Here is a 16,328-nt window from a genome sequence, read left to right as displayed (position 1 = left end):
CTAAACTTCTCAGCAGAAAGCAAAGTGGACAGTTTTGAGGCCCAGAATACACAATCTGATGGACTGAATGTCTGTGCTCCCCCGAAATTCACACGTGTAAATTCTAACCCCTAATATGAGGGTATTAGGAGCTGGGGTCTTGGGGAGGTAATTAGGTCATGAGGGTGGAGCCATAGTGAATGGGTTTGATGTCCTTATAAGAGTCCCCAGAGAATGCTCTAGCGCCCTTTGCAGCATGTGAGTACACGATGAAAAGTCCGCCATCCGCAACCCGAAAGAGGGCTCTCGCCAGAACCCGACCATTCTGGCACCCTGATCTTGGACTTTAGTCTCCAGAACTGTGAGAAATACATTTCTATTGTTTAGAAACCAGCCAGTCTCTGGCGCTTTGTTACAGTAGCCCCAATGGGCTAAGACACAGTCTTGGATAAAGAAATTCCAGCAGCGGTCTTTAAACACCCTAGACAGCCACAATAAAGTTTGGTGTAACCAGGCTGTGGGATTATGTGCATGAAAGGGACTCATTTTTTTGTTGACAGGGCTGTATCCTCAAGATGTATCATGGAATAAACAAGACACATTGTATAATGATATGCACAAAATGATATCACTTGTCCCAAAATACACATCAACAAACAGCAATACCGTTTCTTCCCACAGGTGGATAATAGCACGTTTTATAACTTAGAGGATAAGAGCATGAATTTTGGAGCAAGGTTGCCTAGATTTGGTACTGACCTTTCCACCAATTGCAGGCTGGGTGACACCAGGCAAGTTACGTAGCCTCTCTGGGCCTCAGTGTTCTCATCTGTAAAATGGGGATAAAAGCAGCACCTACCTCACAGAGTTCCTGTGGGGTTTAACTATGTAAAGTCCTAAAATCAGTGCTTGGAAGTTAGTAAGCCCTATATAAGAATTATTTTTATTATGTGAAGGTTTAGATAAAGTTCTGGAAACATGTCAAATAGGGGTTACTGCAGGAGAGGGGACAGGCATGGGGCTGGAAGCAGTGAGTAAAATAGATTTCAGCCTTATGTATAAAAAGCTTAGCTTTCTGCAAGGAAGACTGAGTCATGTCTTACTTGTGTGGTTTAAAATGAATACATTTTTTAAAAGTTAAAAAAAAAAAAGACATCAGTGACCCTAGGCTGGGCCCTTTGACTTTAGAAGAATTTTGCCTCCAGACTGGATCATCTGAACTGCTCCCTCCCATCCTGGCAGACATTGCCAAACCCATAACACAGGGGCAGAAGAAAGACTGGTGGGGCTAGAGGGCTGGAGCCTTGGTTTTGGGTCTCACCGCCCCAACTGACTTAGAGGGTGATATCCAGACAAATCCCTGCTCACTTCGGGCCATGGTTTATATGTATGTCAAGCAGGAGTAATGCTTTCTACGCAGCCCATCTCACAGGGAATTGTGGAACTGTTAAAAGAGCCTCTAATGCTGGCCATAGTGGCTCACGCCTGTGATCCCAGCAGTTTGGGAGGCTGAGGCAGGAGGATCACTTGAGCCCAGGAGTTTCAGACCAGCCTAGGCAACATGGCGAAACCCCATCTCTACAAAAAGTACAAAAATTAGCCGGGCATGGTGTTGTGTGCCTGTGCCCCCAAGCAACTGTGGGTTGGGGGACAGAGGTAGGAGGATCACTTGAGCCTGGGAGGTTGAGGCTGTAGTAAGCCATGATCATGCGACTGCACTCCAGCCTGGGTGACTGAGAAAGACCCCCATCTCGAAATAAAATAACATCAAATAATTTTTGAAAAAAAGAAAAAAGCTTCTGGGGTCAGGAGGGCTGGGTTTAAATCTTTATTTCAACATTTGAGAGCTGTGCAACCTTGGACAGTTTTCTTAACCTCTCTGTGCCACTGTTTTCCTCATCTGGGTGATGATTTTACATTTACTTCACAGGATCACTATGAGGGTTGCAGACATTAATACTACAGCACAAGGAGGGGACATGTCCAGTCCGCAGCCAATGCTCATTGGCTCTTACGTACTGAGTTCCCGGCATAGGCTGTGCATCAGGCTGCAGTATTCCACCTGCACCTCCTCATTAGAATCTCAAGCAACATTTCCAGGCACATTTCCTGAATTTCATAGATGAAGAAACAGGCTCCAAGAAGTCAAGCAACAAAATGTGGATTTAAAATCTATGCTGGCCGGGCGCAGTGACTCACACCTGTAATTCCAACACTTTGGGAGGCCGAGGCAGGCAGATCACTTGAACCTGGGTGTTTGAGACCAGCCAGGACAACATGGTGAAAACCTGTCTTTACAAAAAATACAAAAAAATTAGCCTGGCGTAGTGGTGTGCACCTATAGTCCCAACTACTTGAGAGGTTGAGGCAGAAGGATCACCTGAGCCCAGCAAGTTGAGGTTGCAGTGAGCTGTGATCACACTACTGCACTCCAGTGTGGGCAACAGAGTGAGACACTGTCTCGAAAAATAAAAATAAAAATAAAACAATAAAATCTATGCTGATTCCAGAGGCCATTTCCTAACCGAAATATAATACTGCCTTCAACAAATGGTCGTCTTTTAAAGCTAATTTATCATTTTAACATGTCTTTATTATTTTTCCTGTTTACAAACATAACCTATACTCATTTGGAAAGTCCTAAACATTGTGGAAATATACATTATGAAATTTCCCCCACAATCTCACCCTCTAGGGGTATGTGTATAGTTTCCGAAACTCTTTTTTCATGTTTGAAGATATTTTTTTTTTTGCCTTATCTGAAAGCCAGAACACCATTTCCTTAAAGTTTTTCTAGAAACCATGTCACTTTTAACTTTATTTTTCGAAGTACCACTTGCCACGAACGGAAGGTAACATCGAAAAGAAACCCAAGGGTGGGGCATGGTGGCTCACACCTATAACCCCAGCACTTTGGGAGGCTAAGGCAGGAAAATTGCTTGAGCTCAGGAGTTTGAGATCAGCCTGGGAAACATAATGAGATCTCATCTCTATCAAAAATAAAAACCAAAAACAATTAGCCAGGTGTGGTGGTGCACACCTGTAGTCCCATCTACTTGGGAGGCTGAGGCAGGAGGATCGATTGAACCTGGGAAATAGAGGCTGCAGGAAACTGTGCATGGAGCTGTGCAATCAGTGCACCCCAGCCTAGGTGACAGAGTGAGACCTTATCTAGAAAAAAGAAAGAAAGAAAGCCAAGGAAAACAAAAAATACCATGATGCTGTTGAACTGTAGCTGGGTATTGCTGCAGACCCGGGGCTCTGACCGGAGCCCTGGCCTCCCCTTGCTGAAAATATCAAGAATGTGAGAGGTTTACAGATGCGTTAGCACTTGACTGAGGCTTTCTCTTTGACTAGTTCGGAAGAATGAAAAAGAACTGAAAAGGGAACAACTTTGTCACTGTGATTCAATGGAATTGGATGCCCTCTCCACACACCTCCTAAAATCCTCTTGTGAACGCCTACTGGATAGGTCTTTCTCGGGAAAACACTGACTTGTACATTTCGATAAAAGGATTCTGCAGCCCAGAAACACACAGCACACCTTCAAGAGCTCAGTGAATAAGACTATTGAGAGACACACAAAACAGCAAGCTATTTCTCTCTTCAAAATTGATGCCATAGTAAGATCTGAATGCCTCAGAGCACCAGCTTCCCAAGGCGTTCATGCTGCGTCCATTTCACCAGGAGGGACAGAAGGGACCCGACAGGACACAGGGTTCTTGAGGGTTTGGCGATGGTACAGGATCCATCCCACCCACAACGGATAGGTGCTAGGGGATCGGGAAGCTTCCAGGGGTCGGCAGCCTCTCTAGATTGGCACAATCTTTTAGGAGATAAATTTGACAACACAGTTTCAAAGATTTTAAAAATAAAAGTTCATATATCCCTTTAGGAGTACACTTTGAGGATTGAGCCTAAGGAAGCAATCCAGAATGTGAATAAAGCTCTAGCTACGAGGATGTTCACCAGGGCGTTGCTTACGCCTGGATGTCAGTGGGAGCGGCCCTCCCTTTCTTGAGACAGAAACAGCCAGCTGGGACACCAACCCACCTGCAATGCCACCACCTACAGGAGACTATGGCCTCCCCTGGGAGCTCTGCGATTCCTCGGGGGGAGGTGGGTGGGTGCTCCTCTAGCTGAGGGCTCCTGCTCTAATTCAAGCCCCCCCGCCTTTTTTTTTTGAGACCAGGTCTCCCTCTGTAATCCAGGCTGGAGAGCATGGCACGATCTCAACTCACCACAACCTCTACCTCTCGGGTTCAAGCGATTCTCCTGCCTCAGCCTCCAGAGTAGCTGAGATTACAGGCGTGTGCCACCACACCTGGCTATTTTTGTATTTTTAGTAGAGACGGGGCTTCTCCATGTTGGCCAGGCTGGTCTCAAACTGCAGACCTCAAGTGATCTGCCCATCTCAGCCTCCCAAAGTGCTGGAATTACAGGCGTGAGCCACTGCGCCCCGCCTAGCCCATTATTAAATTACAAAACAAAATTGCAAAAATTGCAAAAATGTCATTCACAGTGAGCATTTGGGAGCACAAAAGCAGACTTTAAACAGCATTGTCTCCTCCTCTCCCTCCTGTCCACCTCTTCTCTGCTTTCTTCTTCTCCCCACTTTTTTGTTTCTTGCCATCCCCTCTGACTGGTTCCCTCTTCCTCCAGACATCATGGCCCAGGGTTCCCTACCACACTCCCTTCAAGTTCTCTCTCAAATGTCCCAACATCCCTATGGGAAGGCCACGTCTACCTCTCTTTCCAGCATGCTCCACCCTTGCCTGCCTTGCCTTCTTCACTGCAGTCACTTCCACCTGACCTCGTATGACACGCACATCTTTGTTTACTTGTTTGTCTGTTTCTACTGCCATATCAGCTCCATAAGGCAGGGACTTGGTTGTGTTCCCAGCTGTGGCCCAGTGCCTAGAGCAGGGCCTGGTATGGTGTGGAAGCTCAGCGGAGAAGCTGAATGCATTCATGACAGCAAGTGTGGAGCCAGAGCCAGTGTCTGCGGTGCTGGTATCCGACTCACACGGAGCAGAGGGCATTCCTGGACTCGCTGAAAATGCCCTTTTGCCATCCTACTCCTAAGAAGTTTCTGGGAGTCATCTCCCTATGTGGCTAACCTCCCTCCACCTTCTCTCCTTCCTTTCTTCTCCCCTCCCTCCAACCCCTTTTCTTTCAGGAGCAAATACAGCACCTCCACCCCACACGCATACATCATGCAAAACACTCTGTTCCCACCCAACATGGCCATTTTGTACACAGGTTCCAGCCACCCCAAATCCTATCGAAGTATTTTCCCAAACATATTTCCTTTCCTTCACCATTATGGTGAGAGCTACTGGAAGAATTAAAATGTCATATTTTCCTTTTTTTTTTTTTTTTAACAGAAAACAGGGAAAACATCCCATGTATAATACAAGAAAATGAGACCGAATATAAATATCTAACAATGATGGATATGGTTCAGACATTCTATAAGCAACGATGCCACCATTTTAAATGACAGTATAACCATATTATAGACAAAGAGCAAATTCCCTCAACATGAAAAGTGCTTTTACAACTCAACAGGAAAAAGACCAAAAACCAATAAAGAGTGGGCAAAGGATATGAACTGACAGTTTATGGAAAAGGAGCTATAGGTGACTCCAAAATTTTTGAAAAGATGTTCAAACTCACTCATAATAAGAGGCACAGAAAACACACCATTTTTCATCTCCCAGATTTGCAAATATGGATATTTGGCCCCTCCCCACTCCAGTTGGTGGGAGCAAAAATGAGTACAACATTTAAGGGGGGATAATTTGCCACATTTATCCAAGTTCAAACTGCATATTCCCCTTGACTTTGCAAATCTACTCCTGGCTTTCTTAAAGATTCACTCCCACATATGAAAAATGATGCTTAACCAAGGATATTCATTACAGCACTGCTGAAACAGCAAAAGACAGGAAAGAACCCAAGTGTTCTACAACTGTTAGATCAACTACAGAGCAGTCATACAGTGAAATACTATGCAGCCGTTAAAAAGAAAGAGGGAAAAGGCAGTTTTTAAAATTTTGATGTAGAAAGATTTCCAAATTGCACTAAGTTAAAAAAAAAAAGAACCCAAGTTAGAGAACACTACGTATAGTATACTGCCATTTGTGAGAAGGGAAAAGTACACGTGTGTGTGTCTATGTATGTGTATATGTATGTATATATGTATGTATCCATATTTGTAAAAACCCACTTAGACTATCCTTGGAAGGAGACACAAGAACCTGATAACATTGATTGACTTTGGGGAGCGCAGTTGGGTGGCTGGGAGACAGGAGATGGAAGGAGACTTATTTTTCATTATATATTTTTCCAAACATTTTACATTTTTAGAAACTATATAAGTGTATTAGCTATGAAAAATTTAAAAAATTAAAAAATGATATTGTAAGATTTAATTTTCCTTTAACACATAATACCATATCATTTATTTTTTAAAGTGAGATACTATTTCATGGATAACTCCATTAAAATATGAATATACGGGCTGGATGTGGTGACTCATGCCCATAATCCTAGCATTTTGGGAGGCCAAGGCAGGTGGATCACCTGAGGTCAGGAATTTAAGACCAGTCTGGCCAACATGGTGAAACCCCGTCTCTACTAAAAATACAAAAATTAGCTGGGCATGGTGGCACGTGCATGTAATCCCAGATACTCAGGAGGCTGAGGCAGGAGAATCTCTTGAACCTGGGAGGTGGAGGTTGCAGTGAGCCGAGATCATACCACTGCACTCCAGCCTGGGCAACAGAGTGAGACTCCCTCTCACTAAAAAAAAAATAATAATAATAATAAATAAATAAAATAAAAAAAGATCTGGCAAACAAATCTCGCTCACATCCTTAGATTGCCTCCAAAGTTTTTACAGTGTTTGGACTTGCATTAGCTTGCCTGATCCTTAGTCCAATTCTGTATGGAAAACAGAGCAGCGATGCTGAGATGGTGTCTTCATTTCCTAGTATTGTCACAGTACTGCTGTATCTGCTGTCACAAAGTGCCACAAGGCTGTGTACATTAAAACAACCGAGATTTCTTCTCTTGCACTTCTGGAGGTCAGAGTCTGAGATCAAGGTGTGGCCAGGGCCAGGTTCCCTCCGAAGGCTAGAGGAGAGGATCCTTCTTTGCATCTCCTGGCTCCCGCTGACTACTGGTAATTCTAGGTGTCTTTTGGCTCCTAGATGCATCACTGCACTCTTTCTCCACCGTCCATGACTGTCTGATCCCCGTATGTCTCTGTCTTCATGTGTCCATCTCCTGTCTTATAAGGACACCGGTCCTATTGGATTCAAGGCCCATCCTACTCCAGTATGACCTCATCTTCACCAGTTATATCTGCAACAGCCCTATTTCCAAATAAGGTCACGTTAGGAGGCACTGGGGCTTAGGTCTTCAACATATCTTTTGTGGGGAGGCACAGTTGAACTCATAACAAATGGGAAAAGTCATGTTAAGAAGTTATGGCTGGGTGTGGTGGCTCACGCCCATAATCTCAACACTTTGGGAGGCTGAGGCAGGCTGATCACTTGAGGCCAGGAGACCTCATTTCTATTAAAAAAAAAAAAAAAAAAAAAAGCGGCCAGGCGAGGTGGTTCATGCCTGTAATCCCACAGGAGGCCAAGGTGGGTGGATCATCTGAGGTTGAAAGTTCGACACCAGCCTGGCCAACATAGTGACACCCCATCTCTACTAAAAATACAAAAATTAGCTGGGTGTAGTAGCGGGCGCCTGTAATCCCAGCTACTCCGGAGGCTGAGGCAGGAGAATTGCTTGAACCCAGGAGGTGGAGGTTGCAGTGAGCCGAGATTGCGCCACTGCACTCCAGCTTGAGCAACAGAGTGAGACTTCGTCTCAAAAAACAAACAAACAAAAACAAACAAAAATGGAATAAAGAACAACAACAACAAGCAAAGAAGTTTTGCTGAACTTTCCTCAGAGAGGAAGAGGATATGGGTGTTGGGGTCTGTGGAGGCTGACCCGGCCCTGTGGACACCCGGACAGCTCAGTATCTGATCCAGGAATAAAGCTCAGCATATTGTGAAACTCTTCCAAGAACTTTCCCCTCTGCTTATCTGTCTTCTTCAAGGATCCATCTCCTCTCACACTTGCACAGCACTTTAAGGTTGATCAAGGCACTGGGTGTGTGTGCGTCATCTCATTCAATCCACAAAACACACATTGTAGGATAGATCTGCATATGTTCATTTTACAGATGAGAAACCAAAGTTTTGAGAAAGGGAATGGTTAGTTCATGGTCATCCATCAAATACCAGGTGTTGAGAGCCCCAGTCTGTCTACCGTCCACACCAGGTGCAGGTCCACCTGGCACTGTGCTTCTGGAGACAAGGGGGATGGGCATCATGGATGGCCATTCTGGGCTATGGTCAGTAAGGTTTGCAGAAAGCACGCTGGATGGGAGTCTAGATACATCTGAAAAGCATCAGATACATCTAGATACATCTGAAAAGCCCATGGCTTTTCAAGGTTTATTTCTCCCTTAGAGAAACGGAAAGTGATTTGAAGGGACTATGAGGCTCCAGGATCTGGCCCCGCGTCCTCTCTGCCTCCTGCTACCCCCAGGTTTTAAAGGCTAGGAACTGCCAGTTTTCAAAGTGCTTTTTAGGTCTGCAGAAACTTCAACCTTTTAAAAAAGGAAAACGTAAGAACCCCAACTTATAAAATGGACGCAAACGGCACTGAAGGTAGGAGCCTCTTCGGACCTCCCCGAATGATCACCCCAGCCAATTCCAGGTCCTGGCTTTCTGGGTGAGAATAGTGACCAAAAACCACATGGGAATGCAGAAAGCAAGTAACAAAACAACACCCACATATTCACCTATTACTTGTGAGGTTAAATGTTCCTTAGAAATAATCTGGAGATTTGATATTAAGGAATAACTATTAAAATGTTTGTAGTATGCTGGTGGTACTGTGGTTTTGTTTTTAAAAGATGTCTTATCTTTTAGTTCATTCTGAAATACCTCAGTTGAGATGCTATGCTGTCTGCCATTTGTTTCAAAATAACCAGCGGTGGAGATTGGGCCACCTAGGTGGCCTTAGGGTCGTGACTCTCCAAGCTGAGCGTGGATACGTGGTGCTTCACTGTATGAAAACCCGCAGGTGCACAAGGCTCAACTTAATTCTATTCCTTCTACTCTTGTATATGTTTGGAATTTTCCATAATAAAAAGTTGTTTAGGCTAAAAAGTCTAAATTGCGTATAATGAACAGTGTAACTTCCTTAATCGTTTTAAAATCAATGAAAAGTTGCAAAGAAAAAGAGAGAGTGGGTGACTCCGGTAAGTGACAGGGGCTGAGCAGGGAGGGAAGCACAGCCGCTTACCATGTCCCCCCACCCAGGTGACCCTCATCTGCAAGCCGCTTACCATGTCCCCCCACCCAGGTGACCCTCATCTGCAATCCTCTGCGGGCCGGCAATTCCTCCTCCAAACTCCCGGGGCCGCAGGCTGCGCGCGCTGCCCAGCTACAGGCGCCCTGTCCACCACCCGGCGACCGGTACCCCCCCGCTCCAGGGCCTCTGACATCCCCTCCACCCCTATCCGTGCAGAATTCGAACCCCGAACCTCCCCCTTCCGCTCGCCCCAGCCCGGGTCCCGCAGCCCCGCGGCACGCCCGGCACTCACCCTCAGAGCTCCCGGCACTCACTCTCTGCGCTCCCGGCTCCGCGCTCTGCGCGAAACTGAAAGTAGAAGCCGCCTAGAGCTGCCGGGCCAGTGCTTGGAACCCGCGGCTGCTGCCGAGAAATCACGTGGATTCGAGGTGCCAGCCCCAGCCAGATGGGGCTCGGGCGCGGGATGGGCGGGGGCCTAACACACCCGCTCCTCGCTGCGCCCACACCCTGGCACCTCCCTGGAGCCCCGCATCGCACCCAAGGACAGTCCCCGGAGACGTGGGGGCGCTCGCCCCTTTCGTGGACGGGAAACTGAGGCAGGCGGGTGAAGGTCGGCTCACATGCGGAGCGCAGGTAGGTGGGGACTCCGCGCTGAGACCCTGCCTCAGTGCCTCAGTGGAGACTGGGTTGGATGGGAGGGGGTATGCAGTGCAGGAGGAGGGGACTTACAGAGTGTAGAGCCTCCAGGACGAACTAGGGGAGAAGGGAATGGCAGCAGCATTCGTTTCTATTCACTGAGCCCCTGGCTGGCTGACCTGGGAAAAACAGTCTACCAATTTATCTCATTAAGTAACCCTAAAATACTCCTGCAGGCATCACCCTATTTTCCAGGTGAGCCACTGAGGCTCAGGGAGGACAGAGGTGAAGAATCTTGCCCCAGTCACACGGGGAATCACAGGCAGAAAGGGGGAGATGGAAAGAGGGAGGAGGGAGAGCAGAGAAGGAGAGGAAGGGCTGGAGGGGGCAGAAGGAAGGGGAGGTGGCTCTCCCAGGATGGGGTCAGGGGCCGTCCTCAAAGTCCAGCTTCAGCTCCTGCAGGTTTCTGCCCACATCCTGGGACAGGGGGCTCCTCTCCTCCTGGACATACTCATCCTGTGGGCAGCTGCGCCTGCTAGGAAGGCCTTCCACCCTCCTCCCAGACATCCCACAGGGAAGCAACTTTCACTCCCAGACCGATGATGCTCCCCTGCCTCCCAGGCCAGGGCGGGGTGTGGGTGTGAGGATGCTGCAAGGTAGTGGTCAGGACACAAGCATCAGCATTGGACATCCCGGGTTCAAGTCTTACTCTCCAGCTTACTGACTGTGTTAGATAGGCCCAATGCTTTGACTCCTCTGTTCATACTGGAGTGCACCTCCAGGCCAGGAGTCAGGGACCCCTCGAGGTTCTTTTGTTGTTGTTGAGACTGAGTTTTGCTCTTTTCCCCAGGCTGGAGTGCAGTGGTGCGATCTCAGCTCACTGCAACCTCCACGTTCCAGATTCAAGCGATTCTCCTGCCTCAGTCTCCAGAGTAGCTGGGATTACAGGCATGTGCTACCACGCCCAGCTAATTTTTGTATTTTTAGTAGAGACGGAGTTTCACCAGGTTGGCCAGGCTGATGTTGAACTCCTGACCTGTGATCTGCCTGCCTCGGCCTCCCAAAGTGCTGGGATTACAGGCATGAGCCACTGTGCCCAACCCCAGGACCCCCAGGTTCTAAGTCCCCTCCTGCACAGCATTCCCCCTTCCCTCCAACCTAGTCTCCACCCTGGGCGGAGGAGGGGGGTACTCAGCCTGGAGTCCCCACCCATCCGTGCTCTGCAGGTGAGCCAACCTTCACCTGCCTACCTCAATGTCCTGTCTACAAAAGGGGCAAGAGCCCCTGAGACTCCTGAGATTGCCCCTGGGTGTGGTGCACAGGGGCTCAGGGAGGTGCCAGGATGCAGGCTCTACAGGGAGTGGGTGTGCCAGGCCCCCACTCATCCTGCACCTGCATTCCCATCTCGGTCCAGGCTGGCACATCAGTTTTGCCATCTGTAAGATAGGGATGATGTTAATACAAACTCCACATAGAGTGGTTGTGATCATTTGATGACTTAAAGTTGAGACTGATGCAATCTGTACCTGAAGCCCATAAGCTGCCCTTATATTTTTGTCCCCTTTTGCAGGCCCCAAATCCCCGTGAGACTTGAACTGCCTTCCTCCTACGACCAACTCAGATATCTGCAAATTGCATGACAGCTCAGAGTGGGAAGGGCACAGACTTTGCAGTGATTGCTTGTGTGTAACTCCCAGCTTCACCACTCCCAGTTGTATAACCTCAGACAAATGCCTTGACCTCCCCTGGACTCAGCTTCCTTATCTGTCAAGTGGGGTATTTCTAGCCTCCCCAGGCCATGGAGGGGCATGGTGGGAATGGATGAGAATGTGGGTGTGAGCTGTATGCATGGGAGGGATTGATTATGTTTCAGTATGTGCCTGCTAGGAAGGCCTTCCACCCACCTCCCAGACATGCTACAGGGAAGCAGCAGGTTCACTGAGCACCGACTGGTTGATTGGTCCTACACGAAGTCCCAAGAAAGACACTGACCTGCTCCCTGTGCAGGCAGGATTGACAGACACATGAACAAATAACCACAGTCCGAGACACACATGCAGGTCATTTTCAGATGCATTTAATTCTGAACAGCCCCTTGAGGAGAGCAGGACAAAGATTATTATCCCATTAGGCAGATGAAGAGGCTGAGGTCCAGATAGATCAAATGAGTTGCTGAAGGTCACACAGCAATCAAGGGCAGAGCTGGGTCTTGAACCTGGAGCCCTTTTCACTCTGGGTGTACCAGGCCTGCCAGAAAGGTTATCACCAAAGGGTTCTGGAAGGGCGATCTTCTCAAACTTCCCCTGTCCTCAGACTGGCTTGCGGCCTGAGATTCCACATCACACCTTTGGCTAAAAATGCCCCTCCAGTGTCAATCAAATGGCCATCAGTCATATACACTTGAGTGTGAAGAAGTCAGTCAGATTTTATGGGTTGGAGATGAGAAGGAATCTTGAGTGTTTGGACTTTTGGGTGGGAAACTGGAGATGTGAGAGGAAAGTCTGACAGCAGAAGAACTCAGGAAGTGGGTGGGGAGGGAGTCGGGGTTAACTGGAGGATGGAGTGAGTCCGCATGACCTGACACCTCTGTGTACCTCACCTCCATGAAGTATAACCAATATCTGGCACTCATGGAGCACTTAGGATGTACCAGACACTGTGCTCTCTCTCTCTCTCTCTCTCTCTTTTTTTTTTTTTGAGAAAGAGAGTCTTGCTCTGTCACCCACGCTGTAGTGTATTGGCATGATCTCGGCTCACCGAAACCTCCACCTCTCAGGTTCAAGCAATTCTCCTGCCTCAGCCTCCTGAGTACCTGGGACTACAGGTGCATGCCACCATGCCCAGCTAATTTTTTAAAAACGTATTTAAGTAGAGACTGGGTTTCACTGTGTTGCCCAGGCTGGTCTTGAACTCCTGAGCTCAGGCAATCAGCCCACCTTGGCCTCCCAAAGTGCAGCCGCTCTCTCCTTTAATCTTTTTCTTTGTTTGTTTGTTTGTTTGTTTTTGAGACAAAGTCTCACTCTGTCGCCCAGGCTGGAGTGCAGTGGCGCAATATAGGTTCACTGCAACCTCCACTTCCCAGGTTCAAGCAATTCTCCTGCCTCAGCCTCCAGAGTAGCTGGGACTACAGGTGTGCACCACTACATTCACCTAATTTTTTTGTATTTTTAGTACAGATGGGGGCTCATTATGTTGGCAAGGCTGGACTTGAACTCCTGAGATACCCCTGCCTCAGCCTCCCAAAGTGCTGCGATTACAGGTCTGAGCCACCATGCCTGGCCTCTCCTTTACTCTTCATGGCAACTGTCATCTTTCTTTTTATAGGTGAGAAAAGGGAGGCACAGAGAGGCTAAATAACTTGCCTGAGATCACACAGAAGCAGAGGAGCTGAACGGTGGACCCAGGCAGGCCACCTCTGCAGCCGCTGCTCTTGGCTACCATGGGCTCCTCCTCTGGGCTAACCCAGCCCTTGCCAGAATCCTACATGGAAAGTATTACCATCCCATTGAATAGAAGAGGAAATAGAGGCACAGAGGGGCCCCAGGAAGGTAGAATTAGTAACTGGGGTTGTGGGGAGCTGGGATTAGTCCCAGGTCTGAAAACCAGGCCTTCCCTCTACCCTTCCTATTTGCCAAAAACCTGGGTCCCATCCTGCCCAAAGTCAGTAGCCCAGGTGGCAGGATGTGCTTCTGCCTGGTGCTGGCCTTGGGGAGTACTTGTTTTTCCCTGGAGGAAGCAGCAGGTGTGGCCTTCTTTTTGGAACTGATCCTGACTGGGCTGGGGCCAGGACCCCCCTACACACACACCCAGGCCAGGAGGACTTAAATAGGACTAGGTCAGAGCTTCTAGGCTTGGATGGAGGGACTGGAATTTGGGAGAGGGGCTCGGAGGTCAGCCCCATTTTTGTAAGCCTCTCACCCACTGGACTCCATATCTCCTGCTAATTGCACTCTTTGGATGGGACAGTGACATGGAAGTGCCTCCCAGCTCAGCCCTGGGGAGACCTCTCCAAGGACAGTGAAGGAAGCTGGCAGGATGCCCCTACCCTTCTTTCTGGAGCAGAGCCCTGGGGCCTTCTGGAGTCCCAGCCGGGTTGGGGTCTACAAGGGGTAAGACTCCAAGTGACTTCTCTGTCTGTCCCTCATGCTAATAAAAGTCTCCATTCAAGGAAGAACTGCCTAGGGCTGCCAAGTTATCCTGATTCTGTCATTGTAGCATCAAGGTGGGGGCCTTGGGCCTTTCCAGCCTCTTCGAGGGAGTATTCTTGGGTGGGATGTGGCTCCTAACTGGTGTCATCACCTCAGAGGCCAATATTCCAAGACCTAGAATTCCCACGTTGGACTCAGGGACTGGTGAGACCACCTTGACTCCTTCTGCCAGGGGCCTTTGAGAGCCACCCATCCTGCCCATGAGTGCTCCTGCTTAGTGAGTCAGACCCTTGCATTAGACCCCGAAGGAGGAAGAGAAACAGGTCTCAGAAAGCACTTGGAGGAGCAGGGAAGGGCTTGGAAGAAATCTGGCTCAGAAGATGGTGCCCTCCCCTCACATATTCCCAGACTTGAAGGGGCATCTTACTTCTGAGCTCTCCACAGCCCCAGCCTCCTGGCTGTCTCTCTTGGCTGCTGAAATAAAGACCAGGCCCTTTCACCACCTTTGTTATGTGACCTTGCCTGCTGGTTGGACCTCATCTCTTGCCCCTAGTTCTTTGCTTTCAGTGCCACACCAGCCCTCTTGACTGTTCTTGAATCCATCATGATTCTTTCTACCCCAGGGACCTTGCACTAGCCAGCATCTTGCTGTGCTTCCTCCCATCTCACTTAGCTAACATGGGAGAGGCATTTTCTTTACACACCCAGAGAAAATAGAACCTGGTACCTTCCAAGACTGAGACGGTTGGAAGAAACTTTTTGTATTGTAGCTTGAGGGTGGGAAGGAGAAGACACACTTTGAGCATAAGAAGGTGAGCTGGAGGCCGGGCATGGTGGTTCATGCCTGTAATCCCAGTATTAGAAATGCTGTTCCCCACTGCCTGCCACAAAGAAATAGCACTCAAACATAAATTTAATTTTCTCAGCAAGGCAATTTTTACTTTCTGCAGAAAGGGTGCTCCTCACAGATGGAACAATGGCGAGAGCACACTTGAACAAGGGAGGGGAAGGGGTTCTTATTGCTGACCCAGGTAGTCCCTACTTCTGTGTTGTTCCCTTAATGGCTAGGGTTGGACTGCACAGTCTAAGCTAATTCCGATTGGCTATTTTAAAGAGAGCAGGGGGTACGAGCCAGAGTGGTGAGGTGAGTAGTTTGGTGGGAAGAACTGTTAGGAAGAGGTAACTAAAGGTGTTCCCATTAGGGAACATCAGAGCAGGTGACCAGGGGTGACTCAGGTCAAAGCAGGTGACTGGGATGAGTCAGGATGGAGCAAGTGACCAGGGGAACAGATGTGAACGCTGATAAGAACTGGTGGAAAAGGTTGTTTACTGAAATTAGAAGCAAGGGGGCAAAGAGAACCAGGAAGTTAAACTTTAAAATGGAAAATCAAAGAATAAGAGAGCTGAACATACTGACTTACTGATTCTTTGAAGAGAAACTTGGGGTTCACTATATTTAACACCAGCACTGTGGTGAGGTTGAGGCAGGTGGATCACTAGAGGTCGGGAGTTTGAGACCAACCTGGCCAACATGGTGAAACCCCGTCTCTACTAAAAATACAAAAATTAGCTGGGTGTGGTGGTGCGTGTCTGTAATCCTAGATACTTGAGAGGCTGAGGCAGGAGAATTGCTTGAACTTGGGAGGTGGAGGTTGCAGTGAGCTGGGATTGTGCCACTGCATGTCAGCCTGGATCACAGAGAGACTCCATCTCAAAAAAAAAGTGGTGAGCTGGAAATAGGCTCAGGCTTATGAGCAGTTTATCTTCTGGAATAAAGTTTTTTGCCTTTTTAGAGGCTCTGTCTTCCTTCATTTCTACCAGAAACCAGACCTCTGAGGGCCCCTGCCCCTCCTGCCATCCTCAGGATCTGAAGCCCCTGTCCTCCCTCACTTCCTGTCCAGCACTGGAACCCCATGGGACACAGAGTGTGTGACAGCTCCTGCAGGAAGCTGGTCAGACAAGGAGAGTGCTGGGTTAAAGGAGATAAATTTGGAAGGTATCCAGGGACCTGATCAGGAAGGACCCTGAGTCCCAAGGAGAGAGGTTCAGATTTCTTCCTCCAGGCACCATGGAGCTTGGAGGGTTTGAGGGCAGCTGCCTTGGAAGGGCTGAAAGGAGGAGGACGGCGCTGGTGATACACATCCCTTCCCCCTCCCTCTACCCATCAGCCACAGAAGA

General features: G+C 48.4%; 1 protein-coding gene and 1 long non-coding RNA gene across 11 annotated transcripts in view; one reads left to right on the top strand and one right to left on the bottom strand.

Moving 5' to 3' along the window:
* NLRC5 (NLR family CARD domain containing 5) overlaps positions 1 to 9,772 on the bottom strand; it is a 93,107-nt gene extending 83,335 nt beyond the window's left edge. For 5 of the 10 annotated variants that reach the window (XM_007993400.3, XM_007993403.3, XM_038008462.2 and 2 more), the window contains exon 1: positions 9,659 to 9,770. The gene's annotated coding sequence lies outside the window, so the exon portion shown is untranslated. Of the gene's footprint in view, positions 1 to 738; positions 2,268 to 9,658 lie in introns of those variants that run through there. The other 5 variants (XR_005243907.2, XR_005243908.2, XM_007993407.3 and 2 more) reach the window with 3 other exon arrangements.
* Positions 9,773 to 9,857: 85 nt separating this feature from the next.
* LOC140711683 (uncharacterized) lies at positions 9,858 to 13,702 on the top strand. The gene is made up of 2 exons (XR_012092950.1): positions 9,858 to 9,999; positions 11,573 to 13,702. It is a non-coding gene; the product is annotated as an uncharacterized lncRNA (long non-coding RNA).
* The last annotated feature ends 2,626 nt before the right edge of the window (positions 13,703 to 16,328 follow it).

Source organism: Chlorocebus sabaeus, chromosome 5 (assembly GCF_047675955.1).
Source record: "Chlorocebus sabaeus isolate Y175 chromosome 5, mChlSab1.0.hap1, whole genome shotgun sequence".
Lineage (NCBI taxonomy): Eukaryota > Metazoa > Chordata > Mammalia > Primates > Cercopithecidae > Chlorocebus > Chlorocebus sabaeus.
The sequence above is the reverse complement of the archived record's forward strand: the minus strand, read 5'-3'. Positions and strand labels throughout refer to the sequence as shown.